At 45.1% G+C, this 12,252-nt stretch overlaps 1 protein-coding gene across 2 annotated transcripts in view; it reads left to right on the forward strand.

Moving 5' to 3' along the window:
• Positions 1 to 1,068: 1,068 nt before the first annotated feature.
• The window catches only part of SCAF11 (SR-related CTD associated factor 11), a 45,490-nt gene continuing 34,306 nt past the window's right edge, over positions 1,069 to 12,252 (forward strand). For both annotated transcript variants that reach the window (XM_082755100.1, XM_082755101.1), the window contains exon 1: positions 1,069 to 1,203. The gene's annotated coding sequence lies outside the window, so the exon portion shown is untranslated. The remainder of the gene's footprint in view (positions 1,204 to 12,252) is intronic.

The following is a 12,252-nucleotide window of genomic DNA, read 5'->3' on the forward strand; positions in this document are numbered from 1 at the left end:
TCATCCTTCAAAACAGCTCATTCCTTTCTTCAGATGATGGAGTTCATTAACCTTAATAACCCTTAAAGTCAGGCTTACCTTACACATTTCATCATCTTTCTTCTGTCTGTGCTTTCCTACCTATGACTAGCGGCTTGCTTATTACATTTCCCTGCAGCCTGCTAATGAAGCCAGTCCTTCCCTTTCTCCCCCTGCCTCTTCTCACATGCTGTCCCTACAGGCTGCTCTTACTTCATTCAAGCTCTTCTGACTTAATCCTAAATTAACATTCTCCCTAACGAGGTGCCACCACTCTCGCTGGACAGACTCCAACACGCACCTTACCCCACCATGCCCCAGGAGACCCGCCGCCACGCTCCATCAAGCCCCGACCCACCCCATGCTGCTGCCCGGGCAGCCTGCAGGGTGTGCGGCCACCACCCCACAGCCCCCTGCTCCCTCACCGCCATCACCACAGCCATGGCCATGGCCCCCCCGTGAGCGCAGGGCTGCGCTCATCGCCCTGCCCACACCGTACGCGGATAACGAACAGACAGAGGCTGCTTTGGGTTAAGTTTGGGGTAAGTTTATTAAAAGGACGGCTCGAAATGGGTCAAGTTTATTAAAATAACGACTCCACACGGTTATTAAAATAACGAAATGGGGATTGGTGTGAAGGAAGAAGTGGGTTGCCCCCCCCCGTCGCACAGTGATGACGCCACCGCCGCCCGGGCCGGGGCCGCGCCCCTCCGCCGCGCCGCCAGCAGGGGGCGCCCGAGCCCGCCCCGCGCCTCCCCGCCCCGCCCCGCCCCCCCCCGCCGCCCCGCCCCGCCCCGCCAACCGGCCGCGGGTCACGTGCCCCGCGCCCCCGGCCCCGCCTCCCCGCCCGGTGCCGCCCCCCGCCCCCGGGAGGACCTTTCCCACAATGCCCCCGCGGGCGGGCCGGTTTGGAGGCGTCTCGCTGGCGGCCGCCACGCCGCCTCCCTCCCTCCTTCCCTCCCTCCCCGCGCAGCGCCCCCCCGCGGGCCCCGCCGGCAGCGCCTGGCCCCGTCCCGTCCCGTCCCGTGGCGGCGGCGGCCATGTGGCCCGGCGCCCGCTGAGCCCGCTCCGCCGCCCGGCCCGCGGGGAGGCAGCGGCCAGACGCCGGGCGAGGCCCCCGAGCGGCGGCGGCGCGGCTGGGGGACGGCCGCAGGCTCCGCTCCATGCTGGGTTCAGCGGCGCCAGGTACAGCGGCGGCGGGGGTGGGGAGCGCCCGGGGGGCGGCCCGGGCCCGGCGGGGCCTTCCCCTGCCGCAGGGCCCGACCCAGCCCCGCCGGGCGGCTCCCGAGCCCGGCCCGGGCCGAACGGGGCCGGCGGGGGCTGGCGGGGCCGCTGTGCCCCGCGTGCTGCCCGTGCCGGGGGTGCTGGGTGCGGGCGGGGGGCTGCGGGAGCGGGGCCGGGCCGGGCTGGCCTGGGCTGGGCTGGGCTGGCCCCTGCCTGCCTGAGAGCCGCGCTGCGGCGCGCTGTGTGTTGTGATTTTTAATCTCGGAGGGACGCGGAGCCGACTCTAGCGGCTGGTGTCGTGCTCGTGCACCGAGCCGCTGGCTCCCCGTCGGGTCGGAGCTGTGAGCGAGCTGCGGTTGCACTTAGGAGTTTACTGCTTGCCTGTTCAAACCCTCCCCTGCATGGGACAGCGGGGAGGTCTCCAGTCAGCTTGTCTTGGTTTCTTCTTTCTTTAACATAACAGTGAGATTCCTAAATGAAATGTCGGCGACTACAATCTGCTGTTATTTGGCTGATCGTACAGGGTAAACCGTGTCTCTTTCTTTTTTTTAATTGGGAAGCTCTATTTGGAGATGTGCATGCACACAAAAAAACAGCATCCTCTTTCTCCATATGGAGAAATCTTGGAAAGGTTCCCAAGAACTACTTCCAAACGTTTCCTTTAGAATTTTTTATGAATATAATGGCTTTTGTTTGCTTTCCTTAGCGGAGACAAGACAAATGTGGGGGGAGGGCAGGGTGGGTACTGTTTAGGTTTTTACTAAAAGTTACAATGTCAAGCTTCAGCAGGTTTTATTTCAGTAGTTTACAGTTGCTGATGCATTGAGCTCCAGAGTGATAGATGGCCCACGTCAGAAATACACCAATTTTCTTTTATGGTCCACGTGACTGGAAGTTTGCTTCTGAATAGACAGAATGGGCAAGAACTCCATGGCCTCAGAAAAACATCTCTTTCTTTTTCTCTCATCCAAATGGTCTCAAAACAGAATGTTTTTCAGGCCTTCTCTAAGAAAAGTAAAACTGGAGGCACTAGTTTATCTTGTGCTCAGATCACTTTAAGACAGGGAATGCTTCTCCAGGAATTTGGTGAGTTTTTTTCAGCGTTAATTTGTACAGCTCAAGCACAATGCGTGAAGGATCTTGAGTTTGACTCAACATGGAGATGTAAGTTTGTTGTTTTACAATTACTCAGCTGTCACTTTTAAACCACCCAAGAGATAAAGAGCTTCTTTTTGCTCTTGACTGACTGTAGTTTGAGTCACACTTCATGCATGAGTTTTAGCCTCTGGCTTTATAAAACTTGTGTATGGTTCTGCTTGTGATATGTAATGGTTCTGCTCTGGTTACAAACATCTGCTTTTACCTGTCACAGAGATTCCTTGCTGAATATTTGCAGTTTCCCATTGCCCTGAGTGTTATAAAATGTGCAAAAACTGAAGTTAAAGTTTACTATATATAGTAATTACCATAAGGGTGGTTTGTTTCAATCAATGTTGTATATGGGGTGGAGTGGCAGAACGCTGTTGGAAAAAGCTGGATGGGCTGACTTGTGGTACCAGTACCAGAGTTACTGAAACCTGGCCTCTTGAGTCCACGGCTTCAGCACTGTGGTGTTCTTTTTTGCCAGCAATCAAAGGCGAGGGGTAAGAAATGTCCTTCCAGTTAACAGTAACAGAAACGTGGGGTCTAGTTCGTACTGACATCCAAGCAGATTCCTCAGTGCTGACAACTTGTATGAATGAAGTCTGAAATGCATCTGAGATTAAAGTAGGTTTTATAAGTCTCAACATTGTTCTCTTTTCTGCCTACTTTGCCAACTTCGAGATAGAACGAGCTTTAAGGTATAAGTTTAACATGCGCATTAGAAACCTCTGATATTTATGGCTATAGTGTTATGTGGAGTGCCTCAGAACAAGGACTAGTTCGTGGCTTTTCAGCAGCATAGACACGTTTTATTTCATATGTGTGTACTAGTCCACTGTACCCTGATGAGGAGCAACCTTAATCTGAGTGTGGCGACTTTTTTTTTTTAAGCCAGCAGTGAGGTTGGTAAGTGAGGTTATAGGTACAGTTTGCAAGCTGAAAGCTGTGAACATCTCTTTGCGGGTCTGCAAGCTGCTTGCTTCTGGTGTCCTGAACCACCTGAGCACGGATGTTCCCTTCGGTAGGAAGTTAGCAGTGTGCAGTCATGAAATAACAAATGAAGGGCTGTGGCTGGTGGGAGGTGAATGCGTGCATCCTTTAACGTTCAGCTGTCCCTCACATCCCCACGTCTAGGTCTGATGGCGTGCTGAAGGCCGAGTGACTGTTGGAGGGACTCTCAAAGGCTGAATATGCATGATCTGTACTTCTGTGGCCCACACCAGATGCAACAAACAGTTTTTCCCTGACAGTTTTATTTTGTTGTTTTAAAAGCCTGTTGCTTGTAGAAACATACTGCTTTACTACTGCTTATTTTTATGGCACTTCTGATTGTTTCTCCAACTAAAAAGCTTAAGGAAAACTAATTAAACTTAACCAAATGTGAAAGTTGTCATTTCTGGGCTGGCAAAGTTGTTAGCTGACATGACAAAGGATCAAAATACTGCATCTAATTATCTACTAAGTAGCAAGATTAAAATGAACTTGTATTAAAGGCATTTAGTAAGGTCACAAATACATGTACACATGTAGGCATATGTGTATCTCCACGTTGCATTTGTGTACATAGTGATAAAATGAATATTTTTACCCCTTCACTTCTTATTATTAAGTAACACTTTCTATAAATTATCTTGATGTAATGCTAGCGTTACTTTTTTTTTTCCCCCACAAGAATGCAAAATTTGAGTTTTGATGTCAATAATAATCCAGATATTGGATTATTTTCATTAGAAATTATTTGTCAATCTTCTATAAAGCATTTTTTTTTATATATATACCATAGTGTATTTGTGTTTGAAGGGGTGTAAGGATGACTTGGTTGATGGTCCCTGTGTTAGGTCACAGTTTGGTACAGGGAATAATCAGCGTGCAACCCGTGCTTATTCCATCATCACAGCAACTGTCTTTGACTCTGTGACTAGTGGTATTCTTAAATTTCTGAGATTATTTCAGTTTCTTTCACACACATACGTGTACAATAAAAATATGTATGAATGAGGATGTAGAGAGAACTGGAGAAAAAGCTTGCTTTTTGCTCTCAAGCAGAATATTAAAGAAATAAGTCTTGCAGAAGCTGTTATCTAAAGCCTAATGCTGTGGCAAATAGCAGTATCTGGTCACTTTTTCTAATAGATGCTAATAATAATCTCTGTCTTAATGCAGATGTTATTTAAGGATTGGTGAACTCCCATTAAAATGCAGTCTTTGTTCATCTGCTATCAGGTCTGTAAGCACTGCTTAACTGTGATCTTCCATCAAGGATACTATCTGCGAGTAAACCTGACTGACGCATTCGGCGTTTGGAACTTTTCCAAACTAGTATGAAATCGCCTGGAAACGTCAAGTGCATTAACACATGTCTCTCTTCTTGCTACTTGGCTTTTATTAGGCTGCCAACAGTAACAGTGAGTGGGAAATCCCTGAGATCAGCATCTGGATAGAAGTCCTCGCGAATGTCCGTACCTTTTGATAGCACCGCAGGACAGAGCTGCAGCAGGGAAGATTTCTGCCTTTGAAATGGAGAATTTTACATGAAACTAAGCCATAATAATACTTGACACTTGCGTTCTCAGGTAGCATCTGAAGACAGATGAGCGGTGTTAATTAGGCTGTTCGCTGCCTAGAACAAATTACTTCAGTGATTCTGAAGATACAAGGAGAGACAATGAAACACTCTGCCTTCTGTACTCTGCCACTGAATAATCACATCTGTGCAGTTCTGCTTGTCTTAAATGTTCTTAGTTTGCTGCTTGTGATACAAGAGGTAGTGGCCCCTGTGGACAGAGGTGTACAAGAAGTAATTGCAAGTACTATGAGAAAAGCAGTGTGTTAGTATCTTGAGCTCATTAGAGTTTATTTGGTAGCACCTCAAATGAAAGATTCCTGTAGCAATGAAGGTAACATATAACCTTCTCTCTGTACCAGTGCAGTTGGGATTTTTTTTATTTTTTTTTAAATGCACTTTCCAAGTCTGAGCAAGAAGGTACCTAATCCCACTCTGAGAAACACCAGTTGGCACCAGCACTTGCTTGGTAGTTGCTATTGCGGCAAGAAGCTGTGAATGAGGAGAGAGTTCATCACTCTAAGTAGATTCTAGCAGAGGTGACATGGGAAACTTCTCTTGAAAGCTTTGTAATGAGATACAATAATTACAACAAAAGCTATGTTGATTTTTTGAAGAGCTCACAGCCAAGTATTTGTTATAGGGAATTTCTTGATGCCATCGCTAGGGTGAAAGTAACTCAAAATTGTGATTTACATGTTTTCTTGTTAGCAGACTGTCCTCAGTTGAAGGTAAAGATTATGGAGTTCAAGATACCTTTTCAAGCCCAGATCAGTTTTTTTCCCCCTTTCGTGGCTAATAGCTTTTGTCACCTTTTGTCTGTTGCTATCGGTGTCAAGGAAAGCTTCTCTCTAATCCCCATCTTCCATTCCTGGCTATACCTTTCTAGCTTTATTTTAGCCATCTTGAAAGTGATCACCGAGTAAGTAAGAACCGTGAAAGCCAGATGAACAGTAATTGAAACTGCTTACTCCCCGTCTATCTGCTACTTCTCAAATGGCATCTAATGCATTGCTCTACAAGTGCTGTAAGAGATTTTGTGCAAAATAAGATGCTCAAGATTGTTTCAATTGTCATGATAAAACCTGTGCAAGCTCCGTATTTTTACACCACTTTCCAAAAATACAGCGTTTTATGTCTGACATTTATTTATAAGTGGTTAGTGTAGGTCTTTGACCTCAGCTTATAAAATACTGTTATTCAAAGGGAAAAGGAGCTGGAGAACCATGGTTTTTGACATCACAGCTTTCATCTAGTACTTCTTTAAGAGTATGCCTCAGCGAGGCAAAACACTTATAAATGGCCACGCTACTTTCTTTGTCCTGTTTGTTTGTAAATCAATGCCTGTATGTTTTGAATGTAAGCTAGCTGAAATTACTTCTTATGGAGATGAAGGCTTCCATAGGTTCCAAAAGAGCATGTTGTATCACTGAACTCTTTATTTGATGTTTAAAATGAAAGAACAGCAGGCTTTTAATAGAGGACTCAAATTCAGTGTATTTTTAACAAGGGTGTGGGTATGGTTCTGTGTGATCTTCTGGAGTGCGTTTTTCAGTTTAACTCCAGAAAATGACACAGGAGCCTCTGGACTGCGTAATTCTATTCAAGGGACGGCATTGTTTGCAGGAATTCAAGATTCAGAAGCTGAGCAGTAAGACTACCATAATGTAGGTGGAAGGAAAAAATAATGGCAATCTGTAAATGGACAATTACAGGTTATTTCTTCCTTTGCTGGATTCATTCCTTTTTTTTTTTTTTTTTTGGCTTAATATAATATTCTAATCACCTACCACTCTGGTTTTGTTGCTGTGTTTTTTATTTTATTTTTTTTTTTACTTGTTAAATATTCTCACCATTGCTGTGACCCTGGAGCTTTTCATTTGAGGTCAGTCTTACTCTGCCTCTTACTCTACCAGTTTTGCCATGCTTTTTCCTTCCCCTGTTAAAAGGTCTTAGCTTTTCCACTTCTCCCTGTCTTTGCAAGGTGTTTTTGGTTGATCTCCTGCATCCCTGGTGTGTAAGCCCCGCCACTTGGGCATGTTTAGGATGGTATTAAGAAACATAAAGATGGTCTTCCGAGTTTCTTTAGCATCGGAGAGGTGATTGCAGCAAGCCCTGCTGTGTTGCCATAGCACTGGCTGAAGTATGCTCATTCATCTTGTGGGAATGCTGCATGTGCAGAGTAGCAATGGGATAGAAACTTGAAATTATTAGCGTATGCTGAGCACAGATCTAATTTATGGGGAGAAAATAAATGCGGTGAGTAGCAAAGTTTTCCTGAGTAAATGCAAACTTTTTTTTTTTTTTCAGATTTGTGCCCTGGTAGGTCTGGAAGGGTTACTTGTGTGGAAGGCATGTTCTTGATCTCAGTGACCCACTGCCAAGTATCTGCTCTTGGGTGGAAAGCATGAAAACATTGGTGCTTGCTTCCAAGTGGCTAGAAAAAAAAAGAAGGCTTTAACTGTTCTTGGAAATGGCTGAGCCGTTTTTGCTGACTCTGGTATGCAGTGCTAGCCCTTCCAGCTGCACGAGTGTACGTGTGACTAAGGACCCTCAGCAGCGGAAGATGGGGTCGTGAGTTTATGCTGACTTGGTTTAGTTGCCTGGACCGTGTGCGCCACGACAATAGTATCTAATCCCCAATTAGTTCCTGTTGTTTGCAAATCTCAATTTCACACAGCTCAGCCACGGGCTACTTAGAAGCAACACCTAAGTGCTGAATCGTACATTTTGTGAGAGGACCTCAAGTTTTCTGTTGCGTATTTCTTTGTGTGTTGTTAATGGCTGTGGTACCTGCCTGCTTATCAGCCCTGCATGGAGCAGCGTGATTTCGCCCTGGCACACAGGTGTGTCCTCCCTGCGGGGGTGGTCATGGCACAGTGCCTGTTTTGGGGGGTTTCTTACCCTACGCGTGGAACAGGATGACAGGCACTGTGCTTATTGCCTTGTATTGAAAATGTCTGCTTTGGAAAGCAAAATGAGGTCCTCTTAATTTATGTGGGTGTACACTTAATCTTGTATCGGTCTTCAGAAGCTTCTGGTCATCCTGACCATTGTATAAATGAACTGGCTTTTGCATGGGGGCAGTGGCTCCATGACACGTGCTAAACCCAATGAGTGTTTGTTCTGTCTTAGGGTTCTCGTGGGCCCAGCCATAAACTTCTGTACAGACTAGGCCTGGGATTTGTCTTGGGTAATTCAGAAAGCTTTTGGAAACCAGCGTTATGAGTGGCAGTCCTACTGAGCAACTACCCTGCAAAATAACCTTACTTCAACGCGTAGGTAAGCAATGCGGGTTCGTCCCCCAGCACTTCTGCATCCTCAGGAGCTAACGGAGCTTGAGTAGGGCTTGTCCCCTCTCAGAACAGAAAAGTGTTTTCTCACAAATGAGAAATCGGTAGGGAGAACTCGGTAGAAGGTGGTAGGGAGACAAGCATAGCTTTGAGTTGCAGGTTAGATGTCAGCTGTGAATATATACTTTGAATCAAATGAGACTGCGCCCTTAACAACTCCTAAAAGTCATTTTTCCCTTGCAGATTAACAAGCTTAGCTTCATCTAGTTCTTAGTCTGAACTAAACGTGCCTAAGCACTGGCCGTCTTGGCTGTCAGTGGTCACGCCGCATGTACCGATGGTGCAGAGGTGCCATTTCTCCATAACCTCTGTATGTAAATTCACGTGGTCTGAGTTAACCTCACAGATATGTGTAATGCTGGGTAATCGATTTAGGTTGTTTGCAGGGGGAATCTGCTGAGACAGTGTTTCTCATTGCTGCTTACTGGGTGTGAACTCTTAACGTAAGCTCGGGACACAGCCCAAACTTCTGCCACCTATCCTAGTGGAACAAAGTGTGTTACGGTTGGCGGTGCAGAAAGATGAGAAATGAAATTTGCTTTCTGTAGGTAATTATGCATCAGTGCCAGGAAGGTAACTAGTCTGGTACCCAGCTCAAATTTGTCATGTCTCTGAGCTGCTAACTGCCGTGCAAGCTTGTTACCTGCTCTTCACTTCTTCGTGAGCTTCCTCAGAAATGGGTCTCAGCCTTGTGTGGTAGAATGGTCAGGACAGATGTGTGTGAGGTAACTTTCTTCAGTGCGTTTCTGACAGAGATATTTGGAAGAGAGCGAATATCTCTTTGTTTTACGTCTTTTAGTCAAGCATGATACCTTCCCTGTCTTGTAGAAATGCCAGTCTTTCTGTGGGTTGTCCTGGTAGTTGTGTAGATTTTTATGTTTTTGGTGAGCAAATCAGTGGAGACCAAAAGAGCCCTCGTGTGTATTGCTTTTTTTTTGGAGGAGGCAGAGGTATAACACTTTAATGGGTCTTAGTGCCCCATGTTCTCCTAAGTTGCATACTTCAGACTGAGATGGCTTCTTGGGGTGGTATTTGGAGTTTTGCCAGAGACTCTGATATTTATCAACTGATGTTTAGCACGAGACCTTTGACTTTGTCCTTGTGTTATCTCTTGTTCCTCGGTACTAATATTGAATTTCTCCTGCAGCCTGCCTGCTTTTCTTTATTAGAAACATAGAATATCCCGAGTTGGAAGGGACCCCCAAGGAACATCGAGTCCAACTCTTGGCTTCACACAGGACCACTCAAAAACCAGACCATGTGTCTGAGAGCATTGTCCAAATACTTCAGGGAACTCCAGCAGGCTCAGAGCCATGACCACTGCCCTGGGGAGCCTGTCCCAGTGCACAAGATACAAACTGATGAGATCTGGTAACTGCGAGGAGGAACACGAAGGCTGGTAGATCAGGCGGCCAGCTGCATGGCTGGGATTCTGGCACGAAGGAGTGCTTGGCCTGTGCACAAGTTTCCCAGTACAGGAGACATGGGATGTTCCTTAATAGATACCTGCTGGTGATGCTAATTTTCTTTCTACTGTTAGCCTAGATGTATGTAAAACTGCTGGGTTTGGGGTTTCTTTTAGCTTTGATAATGCTCTTAAATAGGAGTTGTTAAGTTGGCATCATGCTGTTGATGCAGGTATTAATGGCAAAACGCGAGCCTTATGATATAAATGTTTCCCTTTTTTTGAAGTTGGCAGCGTGCCTGGCTTAGTTCTCTGTTGTACCGAAGCTTTTTGGATGGTGACTTTTCTAGTCGGCCTATAACATGATTACACTCTGCTACGCATGTGAATAATGTATAATGAAAAAAGTATCCTCCTGTTACTGTTAGGAAATGTAGAGCAATGGAGGAACTTGTAGGTGAGTGTGACTTGTCAGGACAGTTGTACATAAAACAGCAGTTCTGGCATTGCTGGGCTAGCTGCTTATCCTGCCCAGCAGACTGAAGGTCTAGAAGCTAGAACTCCATCTGGTCTGTACCAGCACATAGCAACCTGTAAAAGCCATGGCGTGCCCTGGTGTGTTTCAGCTGTGTCTTACAGGTACTCTTTTGTTAAACTTCAGTAAAGAATACTGCCTGCTGCCTAGACCTGACTTTAAAAGGTCCATATGGCATGTCTTAAGCCAGTCTGTGATTACAAACTTGATGCAGGAAGGAAATGATTGCCCTGTGTGTCCACTGTGAGGTTTTACATCTGCCTTGAAACCCATGGCTCTTTTGATGGTCAGGCTGCAAGATCCAAGCCATTGCACCAGTTCCTCCAGCTTTATCTTCCATTTTCGTGGAGTTGGCAGGTAATCTAGGTACTGGCATGTCCGTGCAGTTTGACAAAAAAGTCCTAGCTATTCCAGCACCTTGCTGCTGTCAAAAGGGGCAATCCTGTTCTGCCTTTTCCCTCACCCATTTTTTTGTCTTGTAATTTCTTTGGCATGTGTCTGCTTTTGGTGGCATCAAGCTGTTAGATTAGATTAACTCTCTTGGGTAATTGCATCCTCAGTGGGTTTGCAAAGACTCTAAATCAGCAGTGTCTCCTTGGCTGAATAGCACTGATTCTTTCGGAGACTGGATCCACATGAATAGGCTTAAACCACCAATAGAAGGGTTTTTTTCATTCTCCAAAGCTTAGCACTGGTCTCTTTCTTTCTCTTTAGCATTCCATTTGGGAATGCATACAAGGTGCAAGTTGACCACACAAAGAGTAAAGATCCCCTTTAAAAGGTCTCCTTGGAGTGCACCAATTGACTCTATTCTCTCTGGTGTTCTGGGCCACAAGATTCCTTTACACTAAGAACAAATCCAGGATAACTGCTTCCAGATCCTCAGTATAGTCCTCCTTTATTGAAGGGCAAACAGCATCACTGAGTTGTCACTTGAAACAAGTCAACCTTCCAGGCTCTTCAGACAACTTAAAAGTTTTTTTCCAAATGAAAAGAACTATGAGGGTTCTCAATGTGCAGTTTCTTGGTCTTCTGTCATTAGATACTAAAACTCTTTTGGTTTTGTACACATCCAAGATCTGTTTTCCTTAAAAACATGCTTGCTGAGAGGGAGAGTCTTAAACCTCCTTCCAAGGTTTATTAAAGATCAACAAAATGTATAGGGCAGGATAGAGCCCTGCTTTTTGCTGGCCCCCCCCAAAAAAAAAAATCGATGTGAGTAAAGGGTGTTACTGTAGCTTTATTAACCAAATACATTTCTGTACACTGAATGTATGGCTGACTGTTTCCGTTTCGAAACAGATTGTGTTTTGAGTTAGTGAAGAAATAAAAATGCAAGCAGTAGAATGCCATACTCTTTGTAAAATAACAGAAAATATTTTTGTAGAAACAGAACAGTCAAAACAAATCACTCCTTTAAATTCAGATGCAACACGTGTCGAAGTTGGAAAGTTGTATACAAATGTTTCTTAAGTCCCTTAAGGAAACAAGAATAAAACAGTATTGGACATCATTTTTTATTTGCTTACTGGGGGTTTTGTTGCACACTCTTTTAATTTTTATCCCTCTTTCTAAAATGAACAAGTCTACTTCTGTGTAGACAGGTCTGGACCACTGCTGTATTGGAGGAAGAGGATATTGAAATGTTGCATTTACTGGGCATGAAGAGTTCTTGGGAAGACTTTTGTCTTGTAGTTAGTCAAAAAGCAGACATAATTTCATTTGTCAGTTGCTGCACTGCTGTGCATTTCTGTCCAATGATTTTTCTGTGCCTACCTAAAATTAAGACTTTAATGTGATAGGTTTTAGTTCAGTGGGACAGTTACATGACAGTTGCACAACTTCAAACAGACCAAGTTGTTTTTCTGCATGCACAGTGAATTAGTGTTGAAATACATCTGTATTTTTAGGTTGAGTTCGCGGGAGTAGTCTGTGTTAATATAAATGGTGAAGTTACACTTTAATTTTTGTGATATAGAAGGAGGAGATGTAATATATTGAGGAGATGTCC

Source organism: Aythya marila (assembly GCF_965140915.1).
Source record: "Aythya marila genome assembly, chromosome: 1".
In the NCBI taxonomy this organism is placed as follows: Eukaryota; Metazoa; Chordata; class Aves; order Anseriformes; family Anatidae; genus Aythya; species Aythya marila.